At 35.2% G+C, this 14,899-nt stretch overlaps 1 long non-coding RNA gene across 2 annotated transcripts; it reads left to right on the top strand.

Moving 5' to 3' along the window:
• The first annotated feature begins 6,640 nt into the window (after positions 1-6,640).
• LOC132303405 (uncharacterized) lies at positions 6,641-11,710 on the top strand. 2 transcript variants are annotated; one of them, XR_009481199.1, is made up of 4 exons: positions 6,641-6,956; positions 7,065-7,146; positions 8,624-8,767; positions 11,368-11,710. It is a non-coding gene; the product is annotated as an uncharacterized LOC132303405 (long non-coding RNA). The 2 variants fall into 2 exon arrangements; XR_009481198.1 differs by having other exon boundaries at positions 6,680-7,146; positions 11,368-11,708.
• Positions 11,711-14,899: the final 3,189 nt, after the last annotated feature.

Raw genomic sequence — 14,899 nt, forward strand, 5'->3', positions numbered from 1 at the left:
ACTTTGATATATATATTAATCTTGTTTATTCAATGATTTATGTGGTTTAATGCTTCCAATTGGTCATTTCATTCTATCCATATGTCTATGTATGCTAGAATAGATGTTCATGTGCTTATCTCTAGATTTTGTGTTATTGATGCATGTCTATGTGTATTGATGTTATAGATTTAGAGATTGTCAAAACATTGCGCTTAAAAGAATGCTTTTGTGATTCTCTTGATGGTTCATGCTTATCTCTTGATGGATTGTGCCTCTCCCCTAGTTTATTTTCATGCTAGTAGTGTAGATGTAATGTAGTTGTAATGTAGTGTTAAATGGGAGGACAATCTATGCTTGTTATTTGATGATCCAAGCTTTTGAATGCAATTAGCATATGTCTCTATCCTTGTGTTGTATTTAGACTGTGAGCTTAATGAAATGATTAATGACTTGTTTTGATTTATTATGTCTTTCACATGTTGTTTAGATAATATATGCTTCATAGCTTAGATATAGTGTGCCTTTCACATGATGTTTAGACAATACATTCTTAACTAGTCATCCTTGCTTGTTGAATAAACCAAATACACACACACCAATATTACAACCCACTATTTGCCCTTATTAGTCACTTGTCAATGATATAGAAATTCATTGCTTGGTGGTGATCTCTAAACCCCAAGATCTATCTCTCTCTCTCTCTCTTACTTACTCTTAATTGCACTCTTTTGTTGTTACTTAGTTTAATTTAGTTGCTTTTTAATCAACCACCCAACCAATTGTTTGATCATATGACCTATTAGGCCAAATTGTGATTCCACGACATTGCTCGATCCTCACAGTCCCTTGGGACGATCCCTACTTACTCTTGCTACGTTAGTAGTAGTGTTGGTAGTGGTTTTTATAAATTTAAATTTGACCCAAAAGGCTTTTCTTGAACCGCGCATTCACTACATCAATTTTGGCGTATATCAAGTGACTCTCGTCATGTACTTAATCCTAACAGGGTACACCTCCAACCATCATAGCCAGCTTTGCATCCCAATGCATATACGCTCCCTAACCATCGATCCTGAGACTCAGGCTCATATCGAGGTACCATAACAATATAATTAAAATCCATCCAAAATCCATAGTAGTGCTGCTCAACGTTGCGTTGCCTCGAGACTACGAATCAAAAGGATTTAACTTTTAGTTAATCCATTCCTTAGTTCCAGAGTAGGTAGCACTTATCATTTTTGAGCTAATCCCCCTAGTATGCCACCGTCCCATACCGGTGCATACAATGCATCCATCCCGCAGTTGATCATACAAAATATATATGTAAAATACAACTATTCCAGGAAGTCCACAATTGATAATAATACATGAAGTATAAGTATCAATGATTCCATAATAAGCATGTTAAAATTCTATAACTTAACTGGCTTATAACTACTACTTTCCAAGATCCAATAATTGATAATTTATCAGAAACATGCAAACATCAATTATCCCCACAAAACATGCTAGAGCAGAGTATATATATATAGGAACATACTGATTTAGGTCTACTCTAACTACCTCTCATAATTGACAACACATCTAATGTATGCAAATGTCAATTTATCCACAGCAAACAAAATTAAAGATTTGTAACCTTGCATCCTTATGTAGAATTTCTGAACCATAGTATCTGTATTCAAAATCTTAAGAATTGCCATATGAAGACTTAGAAATTTAACATCTTTTACATCCGGAAACTGTAATCTAGTTTAGTTAAACTTTACCCATTATTCAAGAATGAACCTCAACTGTTTAATTTGTTTTAGTTTGTTCTCTAAAGTTTTTATAAGCTTTTAGAACATCACTAAACACTCCATTACAGCCTCCAACAGAATCTGAAATTACCAAAATCCAAGTCTCGTAGCCCAAACGATCGCCCAAAACTCAGAAAAATGGAAAAAGTGGAAAGACCCTGCTCCCTCAAAGAGGGAGCCTGCTCTTTCTTCTGGATAGCCTTCTCCCATTTCGGCTCTCCTCTGTTCCTCGTCTCTTCCACCTCCAGTGGTTCTCCGACGGCCTGTCCTCCACTCCTAGGGTGTCTAGGTATTTAAACCAAGTTCCAGCATGTTCAAGAGGCAACCTAATTCGTTATACAACCACCCACATCAAACTAAACAAGTATTGTATACCAAGAACTGCAACCGATTACTTTAGCGTTCAAATTTACTTACTGCTTTAGACGATCCAAGCTTACAAACAGATTAACTTTAATGTTATTACAAGGTCTTTTAGATTAATCTAACCCCTTATACATCAACGGACAAGAACTAAATCAAGACATTTGGAAGAAACAGTATACAACAAACAATTCAAAACATACAAACACGTTCAGTTTTTGAAGCATCCAAACATGTATTAAATTTTGATTTTAAACTTGATTAAATCCTAGAGTTGCATTAGGCATGTAAAGAACACGAGCCTAAGAGATAGAGTTAGGATTAGAACTTGCCTTACACCGACGTCTTCTTAAAATCCTTCGGCAAACTCTCTGCTTGCTCTCTCTCTGCCTCCACAGAATAACTTACGTTTTGTTTTGTTTTGTTTTAAACCCTAACCCACCGTAACATACATATTTATAGGCTTTGACATTATACCTTAATCCATGCATAACTATAGGTCTAGCTACAATTATAGTCGGCCTAACCAATTAATTTAAGTAATTAAAATAACACAAATAAATAATAAAAGTAAAACTATTTAATTAACCCAATTACACTCAAATCATTAATGCCAATTAAATAATTAAAACACTAACAAGTAATTCCAATTAAATAACTAAAAATAAATATCATTTAAATAAATTAAATCAACACAATAGAAAACAATTAAGCACTTAATCAAAAACAATAACACATAATCAAATAAAATGCACTTAAATAATAAATTAAATACCATTAAATACTAGGAATATCCTTTTTAAAATTAGGGGTATTACATTCTTCCCCCCTAACTAAAGGAATTCCGTCCTCAGAATTCGCTCTTACCTTCTTCCAATATTTCGGGAAACTACGAGTGAATGACATCCTCCCGTTCCCAAGTGGACTCAGCCTATTGAACACGCACCTAAAGGTAATAACCTTATTATGAAGGATTTGATCCCGTCGGTCTATAATACGACACGGCGGCTCCAAATAAGTTGCATCCGGCTTCAATTCAATTTCCCCAACATTAATATGCTGAAACCGATCCTTATCCCGTAGAAATTTCCACAACATGGAAACATGGAATACATTGTGTACGCGATCCAAATTATCCGGAAGTGCCAACCGATAAGCGACAGCTCCAACTCGATCCATAATCATGAATGGACCGACAAACTGCGGTGACAACTTCCCTTTCTTCCCAAAGCGCATTACACCCTTCATAGGCAACACTTTGAGTAGAACTTGATCCCCAACTTGAAACGCCAAAGCTCGTCTGCGACGATCCGCGTAACTCTTCTGCCTACTCTGGGCAGTGCGCAGGTGATCCCTAATAAGAGCTATCTTCTCAGAGGTATTTTTAATGAACTTCGGACCCAAGAATCTGCTCTCGCCAACCTCCATCCAACAAACAGGCGATCGACACGGTCGACCGTATAACGCCTCAAATGGTGCCATTCCAATAGTCTTCTAAAAACTATTGTCATAAACAAACTCCACAAGCGGCAAATAATCCTTCCAATTGCCCTTGAAGTCAAGAACACACGACCGAAGCATATCCTCCATGATCTGATTAACCCTCTCAGTCTTTCTATCAGTCTGAGGATTATAAGCAGTACTAAGGTGTAATTCAGTACCCAAAGCCTGCTGAAAACTCTTCTAGAATCCTGACATAAAGCTCGAATCCCTGTCCGATATAATAGACAATGGAATGCCATGCAGCTTTACAATATACGAAATGTAAAGTCTCGCCAACTGCTTCAAAGTAAAGTCAGTGCGAATAGGCAAGAAATAAGCTGATTTCGTCAATCTTTCCACGATGACCCAAATGGAATTTTGATCCTTGAAGGAATTTGGCAATCCTTCCACAAAATCCATAGAAATGCTCTCCCATTTCCACTCTAGTATCGGCAGTGGCTGTAGAGCTCCTGGCAGCCTCTGATGATCAATCTTGACCATCTGATAAGTATTACATCGTGAGACAAATAGAGCAATGTCCCTTTTCATACGTACCCACCAAAACTGCTACTTCATATCTTGATACATCTTGTCTCTTCCTCGATGAACAGAAAACTCAGAGTTATGAGTTTCAGTCATTACATCCTTTCTTAAATTGTCAAAAGAAGGTACCATGAAGCGTTCCTTATACCTCAAGCCTCTGTCAGTCCCAACATAGTAAAATGAAACTTCCCCAGCAGTTATCTCTGCAACCTTGTCGATACACTGCTGATCCGTGAGTTGTGCTTGAAAAACCTTACGAATGATGGAAGGTGTAACCACCAAGCAAGCCATAAAAGCATTCGACAACTCATCCACATTCCTCAAAGCATTCTACTCAGTGGTGAATAAAGCAGAAAGACTACCAATAGGTCGGCGACTGAGTGCATCTGCCACCATATTCGCTTTCCCTAGATGGTACTGAATAGAAAAATGATAATCCTCGACAAACTCCAACCATCTGTGCTGTCTCATATTCAGCTCCCGCTGAATGAACAAATACTGCAGACTCTTGTGATCCCTGAATAATCTGAAGGACTCACCCAACAGATAATGCATCCAAATACGTAAGGCAAAGACCATAACTGCTAACTCCAAATCATGTGTTGGATAATTAAGCTCGTGAGGCTAAAGCTTCCAAGATTCATACGAAATCGATCGTTCCTTCTGCATCAAAACACATCTAAGACCCTGCAAAGAAGTATCTGTGTAGACAAGATACTCTATTCCGCTCTGTGGGATAGACAAAACCGGTGCAGAAGTCAACTTAGTCTTTAGCTCATCAAAAGCTTTCTGACAATGTTCATCCTATATGAACTGTACACCCTTCTTAGTCAGATGAGTGAGTGGTCCAGCTATCTTTGAGAACCCCTAGATGAACCTCCTGTAATATCCTGCCAAACTGAGGAAACTCCGAATCTCGGTAGGTGAAGTAGGCTGTCCCCACTCAACCACGGCTGAAACCTTGGTTGGATCTACTGCTATCCCCCTTTCGGACACCACGTGACCCAGAAACTTCACTTCCCGCTGCCAAAATTCACACTTCTCGAACTTGGCAAATAACTGGTGTTCACGAAGCATCTACAATACTATGCGAAGATGTCTCGCATAATCGTCCTCCGACCGAAAAATGATCAAGATATCATCAATAAAGATAATAACAAACTAATCCAAATAAGCCCTGAAGACTCTGTTTATGAAGTCCATGAACACTGCTAGTGCGTTAGTCATCCCAAACGGCATGACACGAAACTCATAAGAACCATATCTTGTAAGAAATGATGTCCTAGGAATATCCTGCTCCCTAACCCTCAGTTGATCATACCCAGAACACAGATCAATCTTGGAAAAATATGTGGCTCCCCTTAACTGATCAAACAAATCATTAATCCTGGGTAGCGGATACTTGTTACGAATAGTAACCTTGTTCGACTTCTTATAATCAATACACAGGCAAAGCGAACCATCCTTCTTTTTCACAAACAAAACTGGTGCTCCCCAGGGTGAAGTACTCCTACGAATGAAACCATGGCTGAGTAATTGCTGAATCTGATCCCTCAGCTCTTTCATCTCTACTGGTGCCATCCTATACGGTGCCCTAGCAATAGGCGTAGTGCCTGGAGCTAAGTCTATCATAAAGTCGATCTCGAGACTAGGCGGCAACCCTGGAATTTCTTGAAATACATCCGGGAAGTCCTGTACAACTAGTATGCTATCCAATGATACAGTAATCCCCTCCTCTGTTTCCTACTCTATCCGAAACAAATAGGTGCTAATGTCCCTGTTAAATCGTGGCATAGTAACGACGTAAACATCTGGACTAGGTATGGCAAACACAATAGACCCATCTAAAAACAAATAACTTGAGCATGGTAGTAATAACCAATCCATCCCAAGTATCCCGTCATAAGTGTGCATGTCCATAACAAAAGATTGGCTTGAAATTCGAGTCTACCAATATCTAGTGTCACGGGCACATCATTCTCATGAAAAATGGTAATATTGCCCAACAATATAGAAATATCTTGAGGTCTATTGCATATGTATGTCACCAACCAATCCATGAAAATCCTCCATTTTCGAATACTCTGTAAAGCAACACACATAAGGTAAAATGAAATACTTCGCAATCGTCCCATTTTAGATTATTGTTCTATCCTGGGAATTCCTCCTTCCAAACAAACCTACCATATCGACTTACATAAGTTCGTTTATAAACTCCTTGGTAATCTTCCTATCTCAACATAATGTACCACAAACAATTATCTATTTGCCTGAGCAAAACCAATCACTCCACAGTGATAGACATTTATGAGCCCAATATACACATTCTAATACAGCTTAATAAAACCATATGTGTATAACTCACACACAAGCCATCATAAAACAAAATAAAATAACCAAAACTGTGAGTTCACTTTATTAAGAACTTTTCTAAACTAAAACCGTCAAACAAATAACCGTAAGGTATTTTTTTTTAACATAATCCTAATGTACGTGATTAAATCCATACTACATTCTTACTAATACCTCCTCCACTACTAGTAATTATAAGATGATAAAAATTATTTAACGTATGTATATATATATGTGGTGTAAAATAAAAACAAAAGAAAAAGAAAATATAAAATAAAATGTGTGGGACCCACCATTAATGGTCTATCATCTCAAACACACTCTCTCCCTCTTGATCCTCTCAGCAGCCAAATTCGCTCACTCATTACAAATTGAAGCTTTGTTGGTCTATCATTGATTAAAGCTCCATTAATGTCTCTAGTACACCTAAGAAAGGTGACTAATAGGATTACTGATATAATCCAATTGTAGTGTTATATGTGTTTCTATATATGTAAATCTATATATGTGTGTGTGTGTGTTTGATTATTGGCGTGTATACAGTGTCACATATACACTACAAGACTGATGGTGGTTGATTTATCGTGCCATTTGAGTGTTGGAATCCCTAATCACATCCGCTCATGTAAGTGTATTTTATTTTAATTTCTTTGGCTGAAATTTCATTTGTAAATTCTGAAACAAAATCAGAAAAGCTTAAACCCTGACAGATATGTGTGAGTATATGTTGGAGTTCCTTTTGTGAATCAAAAATTGATTTTATTTATCTCAGAATCTTAAATTCCTTTGATTGTTTGAATTCAAAAGCCACTTTATATTGTTGTCATTTAGGTTTTCTTCTACTTTTTCCCCCTTGAAGAAGCCTACTGATTTAAAGTTATTTTTGTATTGCATGTGTTTGTACAAATGATACAATGAAAAAATGCCATGACAATGATCTTGTGAGGTATCTGAAAGCAAGGTTATAAAGTCACAAAATTAAGTTTCCTCACTGATTAAAGTTTGCATGATAAAATTAGTTGGTGAATGATATTTGGTAGATGGAATAAGCTTTTTGGGCTTCTTGGACCAGAAAGAGTTGGAGATTTTTTGCATGCTAGTTGTTTTATCTTCTGTTTTACTCTTGGTCTTGCTCAAAGAGGTACCTGAGCCCTCGCTTGCATTTTTTTTTTTTTTTTATCTCGGATGCTTGATTCTTTAAGTGATTTGATGGCAAATTCAGCTACTGCAACTTCTGTTGGAACTCCTCATCATCGCAAAAATCATCACTTTGATTCATTAGCGCATGAGGATCTAATTACTGGTTTTTGCAAATTCTATTACGTGACCTAGGAATGTTCCAGTTTTTCTGTAGGAATTCTTTGTTGGTGAATTTTTTTCAAGTCTTACCCCTAGTTTCTAGTTTTGCTTTCCTGTCTTTGTAGTTTTTCATACCGGAAGAGTTTTGATCATAGTTTTACCCCCTAGTCTCTAGTTTTACAATTGCGTTGCTTTGCATTATTTTACCTCTACAATCAATGCTTTTCTAATTGGGCAAGAAATAATAGTGAAAAGTGTCTCTATTTAGAACTTAACCTACATCTTTTTTTCTTTAAAGCATTGCTGATATCAAAATAGACCATATATGCCAATGATTCTTGAATATTTTCTGAATATAAGCAAAGATCATTTATTTTTCTTTTTTCGAACCTTTTGATCTGATTTCTCCATACAACTCATGTTTCTATATTTGTAGATCTATTAACATAATCAATCTAGGTTTTTTTTTTGTTCTTCAGGTTTGTTTATGTGAGTACATTATATGACTTTGTTCCTTTGAGATCTCTGCTCGTCCATTATTTTTTGTTGCTTTTTTTTTTTTTTTTTTTTTTTTTTTTTTTTTTTTTTTACCATCTTGGTTCCTCTGTTTTTTTCTCTCTCTTTTTTATTTGATAAGTCATGTAATGATGGTGTTGGATAACATTAGATGGATATAAAATGAGTGGTGGAATGGAGATTTAAATCTTTATTCAATATGAATATATGATTGATTCTATTCTAGGTTGTATAGTAGTGGAAAAGAGTAATCATGTCATTTTTTTGTTTCATTTTTGCTTCTTCAGTTTCCATGACATCTTCTCTGGCAACCTCTCCTAATATTTCTGAGAAATTAATGGTTATGTGAAGGCTTGGGATGAAAAGAAGGTCGAGTTGGGAACCCCATCACAAAAATGTTTCCTTCCCTTCCTCGTCGGCATGCCAAACTGGTAAATTTTTATTCAACTTATTCCCCATTAAATAGTTAGTCTTATTTATATTGTATCTTTTTGGAGGCTCGAGAAGGGATTCATCAGCTCCAAATATTCAAATTTGGGCTAGCAGTTCGCAAATTGTTTATAGGCTTCTCACCATGGCTTTGGGTAAGTCTAAGATAATTAATTTCTAATTTGTTTATGGTTCACTGTAGTCAGTCTAATATGTTTAATTCAAAACTTGTTAAACAAGGGGCGAAAAAGACTTCTACCACTGTACTACAAGAAAAATGACTTAAAATCTTCTACAACATTGCAAGATTACAACTCAAACAATGGAAAAAAAATTCCAGTAAATAGGAGAAGACCAACAACCAAAAACTTTGAGCAGCAACTTTAAAGACTAGTGTTGTTATTTTAACCAAAATCTGGAGTAAATAGGAGAAGAGCAGAAGCAAAAATAATAATAATAACAATATAAAGGGCAGCAACTTCTTATTCTTCTGCAAAAGCTAGCCCCGTCCAATTTTTAGTTTTCTCGCTCCCGGTTGAAGCTCTATTTTCTTCCTATCTCCCTGCTCAATCTCTTGAACCAGGCACGTCGTCAAAATCAGAAAATCTGGTTGTTGAAACAGAGTTTCTTGAAAATTTGTAGGGATGAAACCTATTTTAACTCCACTAATCCAACCATAAAATCAGAAAGAAAGAAAGAAAAAATTAATAGCTCAGTTAAAATCTGGTGAAACATGACCAAGAAATCTGAAACTTAAAAGCTCAAAGCTGGCCCAAGTTTTAAAAAATTCAGTTTTCAAATTTGGTCCAAATGTGAACGACTAAATTAAGCCAAATATAAAATTGGCTTTTGAATTCCAAAATAAAACCCTTTGTGACAGTGGTAATCTACATAATGTTATTAATCACTGTAACGAAAAAATAAATTGTCTTTCTATGAATTGTAATTAAACAATCAACCATATAGCAAAATTTTCAAAATAAAACTCCAATTCTGCCAACCTGGGAAACGAACTTGACAATCAATATATCATTTGCTTTTCCTTCTTTCAATTTCTTAGTAATCAAACAGTGGGGGCATGAGCAATACAACTTTTCAGCTTAATCACTTTCTTTGTTTTTACTTTCCCAAGCCAGTATACCAATTTTACCGTTGCTTGTAAACACCTCAAAATCCCCAGCAGTAAATGATCGGTTTTCGCCAAAGGAGATGGATCTTTTCAAGTGTGAGTATGCACAATATTCTACTTCATACACTGTAGTATCCTTCAAAAACGCAGAAACTGAAACTCCAACCGCTTCCCCTGCACAATCACAAGATGGGTATAACTTAACAATGCTAACACTAGTTTGAAAACACATGAGAATAAATCAAACTGTTAAATTAGAATTCAATTAAAATTCTTATTATAGGATTGGGAAATATTACTGCGGAATGCTGTAAGATTTATGTTTAGAATCTCAAATAATTTTGGACCACTAATTTGTACTATTGTTTAATAACATCAAACTGTTAAATTAGAATTGAGTACTGTACATATGGCCTTGTATTAGCAGTTAGTACTATTAGATCATAGAATAAGAATCTTACAATAGTCCATTAGAATTATTTCTCCCTTTTTTTGTTGGGTATTAAGAGAAGTAATTAATGGTCGCTGTTTGTTTCAGTGGTAAAACAATTGAGTACCACTGCTATTTTCTTCCTTTGCCTTCTTTTATCATGTAAAATTGCATCTTCATGTTAAAGTCAATTATATATTTTTGGCCTTTCAAATCGTAGTTATCATTTTTTATTTCCATTTTTTTTCTATTGCTCAGAATTAGAATGATGAATTCCATATCATATAATATTTGAGTTGCTACATTGTATGTTTTGATTCTGCCTTTGATATTTGTAAGTTATTGTATACCATTTGAAGGCATTTGTTGATTAAGCTGTGAATTTGTGAATTTGTTCATATAGCAAATAGGAAAAATAGGAATGCTGGGAAAATCTTTTGTGTCTTTGTGATGTTTTGCATCTATTGCAACCCCTTATTTTACTTTCCTCTATGAAGCATGGGGACATTGTCCAAATTATGTCTGGTCGAACCATACAAAGAGTAAGATACTTTGTCATTATAGGTATATTTTGTTGTAGTGCATGGTGTTGCATTGGTTTCCGACTTCCCTAACTATTATTATAAGTTATTAGCTCGTTTACTGAATCCATCAAACTTCTTGGTAGATTTATTACTTCAACTAAAAGTAATGATAGGGATTTAGTTTCTGACAGTTTGCACAATTTTAAATAAGTAAAGGTTAATTTCATCATGACGTTAAATATATTAATGACATTGGTAATGTCAGCTCCCACACATATAAATCAGCCAGAATTGTTCGACTTTCGAATTCCAAATTGAATTAATCAAAGTTTTGATTTCTTCTATTTTACTTGGTAGCACCCATATGTTTTGATTCCATTTGGTCCCCACCTACATGTATAAATTATTGATCATTTTTTTTTAATCAGTTTAGGCCATTATTTGTGTACTTACTTCCATTCCTTAGTTGTCTCTATCTAACAAATTAATTGTACCAAATTTTATTTTCTTTATTTACAGGTTCAAAATCGATTATCATCTTCTTTTGGGATAGCTGGGTGTGCTTCTTAAGGTATTAGAATATGATGACAGACACTACAATAAGGATATCAAGATAAGAAAAACACAAGTAGTGTAATACTGACCAATTGGGTTGCCTAGAAAAGTGAGCAATTGCCTTAATATTTTGATTTTTGTGGGCAATTGTGTGTGTGTGTGTGTGTCAACAATGATGGAATTGTACATTGAAAACCTTAATGAATATAAGACTTATTAAAATTTATTTGTTTGTGATTGGTGGGATTTGCCCTTTTTTATTTTTTGTATGGCTTGGGCTATTTTTTTGCATGCATCAAATATGTTGATGTTGTTGATTTGCACAGGGCGGCTTGGTGTGAAAGTATATGGCTTTGCATGGAGTTTTGGTCGTGTAATATTCATGGAAAAACAGGCACATAGTTTTGTGTTAGATCTCATGAAAAACAGGCATACAATTTTTTTTGGGTGGAAAAAAAAATCACTTTTCACATGGGGCAAAGTTCCTTGCAGAACAGGCAAAAATCATTGTGGAAAGTTACATTTCTAAGAGGGGTTATGTCCGTCTTATAAAATTACACCTTCTACAACGGGTATAAGTACCCGTTGTAGAAAAATCAGCTTTCTACAACGGCCATTGCCCCTCGTCGTAGTATGAACTTCTACAATGGTTTAAGCCGCTGTCGAAAGTTCACTTTCCACAACGTGCTGGAACCGTCGTTGAAGACCCTGAGTCAACAATTACGGGGATACCACAAAGGGCATGCCCTTTGTAGAACTATTTTTCACCCCTTATTAAAAGCCATTTTTCTTGCCCTTTGTAGAACTGTTTTTCACCCCTTATTAAAAGCCATTTTTCTTGTAGTGGAGTATTAATTGTCCATTATTCATACCATCTAGCATTTTTAAACACCGATTTCTAAGCCCATATACTAGACTCGTATATCCAAATTTATAAAAATCACTCATACAAATAGTTACAGACCCTTGCTTAAGTTTGTACTAACAATTTGAGTCCGCTTGGTTTAGTGTTTTGAAAATAGTTTTCTATTTTTTGATAACTGAAAATTGAAAAACTGTACAAAAACCTGATTGGTTGACAATTTATGAGAACTATTTTCTAGAAATTGAGTTAAATTTTTTTTTTTTTTAAAATGTCGATTTTTAAAGAAGGGTCAAGTGCTGAAAACACCCCTAAAGTTTCAATTTGGTGCAAATAATTACCTCCTACAAATTTAAACTCTACATTGACTAAATTACACTTATTGAACTATTTTATAAAATATATAAAAATAAATAATTTTGTAAAATGACCGAAAAGGACATTATTGAAGGATGCCTCTCTCGTGCAAAAAACACCCTTAAAGTTTTAATTTGGTGCAAATAAGTCCCTCTGACAAATTAAACCCTAAGTTAAATAAATTACCCTTACTGAGCCATTTTCTAAAATATATCAAAATCAATAATTATATAAAATGACCGAAAATGACTATTGCCCAGATAATAACTCTACAGGGGGGTGAATAGAGTCTTATACAAACTATACCAAATAATTCGATTAAACAATAAATAACATTCAACTATGATATGATTAACTGAAGCAGATAAATAAATTCTATTACAAAATCAAGAACAATTAAAAGGTTGAGAGAGATAGAAAATTGCAAACACTTGATGGTGTGCCCCAGGTCGTCACTTCGAAACCCAACAGTTTGTGCACACCGCCAAAAGATATAACGGTGTAGAGCTATGATGAATGCGGCCAAGTTTTACATTTAGAATTGCCACTACTACCTTTTACTAAAAATATAGCTAGGGCAAGTAGGGATCGTTCCAAGGGATTGAGGGTTGTACTAGGTTGAGGAATCAAGATTAGGGTTAGTAGGTCGAGTGATCAAAATAGTGGTTGGTTGGTTAAATTATACTAGATGTAAATTAAACTAAAGTAAACAATTATGCAACAAAGAGAATAAAAGAAAGAGAGAGAACTTGGGGTTTAGAGATCACCACTAAGCATAGCTTTTCTACACCCTTAATGAATGATTAACGAGGGAAAAACACGTATTGCAACAAAGTGTGTGTGTGTGTGTGGTTGTTCCAACAAGCATGGATGACAAATTAAGCATATATTGTCTAAGCAACATGGTGGATAGCACAACATATCAAATTATGCCATTAATCCTTTCTTTAAGCTCACAGTCAAACACATCACAAGGTTAAAAATATATGTAACTTGCTTTTATAAGTATGGAACATCAAACAACAAGCATGGATTGACCTCCCATCTAACATCTAAACTACAACTACACTACAATTAAGCTAATGACATGAAATTAAACTAATTAAACTAAGGGGGAGGTACAATCCATCAAGAAATGAGTATGAACCATCAAATAAATCACAAGAACATTCCATTAAGTATGTCTTGACAATCTCTAGATCTATAGTATTAATACACATAGACATGCATCAACAACACAAGAAATAGAGATAAACACATGAATATCTATTTTAACACATATAGATAGAATGAAATGATCAATTGGAAGCATTAAACCATATAAATCATTAAATAAACAAGATCTATATATATAAAAGTGTCAAAACATGTATCAAAATACAAATCCGCTCAAAAATATATAAATCAAGACGTAGAAAGCATGCTTAGGGCTAACTCAAGCCCCAAGAGGATGTCTAGCCACTCATGGATGATGTCTCCCAACCCTCAAGGGCAAGCTCCATAGAAGAAATCTACTCTTTGTTGATGAAGAGCCTCCAATGGTGTCTCTAGACTCCTCCTCTCCTTTGCTTCCTCTCTAAGTATAAAAGTATATAGTCTCCAAAAGTCTCCTCAAAAAGTGGCTCATATTCCTTATATAGGTAGGTCAAAAATCACCCCAAAATGGGCTGGGCTCGTACACCAATAATCCTCTAATGATTGGATATGAGACACCTTTTAATGAGCTAGAATTTGGATTTTCTCGGGATTTGGGAAGTTCGATCGATCGAACTTGTGGTGAGATTAATCGAACATGGCTGACATTTATCGAATTGAAGCTGGATCGATCCTCAATGGCGGCGCCTTTTTGGATAAAAACAAATCTGAGATATTTTGAAAATATTTTTGGGAAAAGGACAAAAGTGGTTGGTATGGTGGTACAGCTGGATAAGATCTGGCATGTGGATAAGGACAAGAAAGTTCGATCGATCAGAGAATAAAGTTGGATCAATCGAACTTTTGGGATCTCTGAAAATGACATCATGGCCCTGGATCTATCTTAAAGTGCTGAGATTGATGAAAGTTGGATCGATCGAACTTTTATTGAGATCGATCGAAGTTGCTGAAATTCCACCTTTTGCTCTACTTTGCTCCTTTCTTTGATTCATCCCAGAATTGCTTCATTTCTGCTCTTATTTGACTGAGTTAGCTTATTTTAAGGATAAGTACCTGAAAATGGAAATAATACGAAATCAATCTAAAGTGGGATAATAAGATAGATAAAGGTCCTTGAATACC

The sequence above is a fragment of the Cornus florida genome, unplaced genomic scaffold, assembly GCF_030987335.1.
Source record: "Cornus florida cultivar Cherokee Brave unplaced genomic scaffold, ASM3098733v1 CherokeeBrave_3.0.0_Hap2_Chr04, whole genome shotgun sequence".
NCBI lineage: Eukaryota > Viridiplantae > Streptophyta > Magnoliopsida > Cornales > Cornaceae > Cornus > Cornus florida.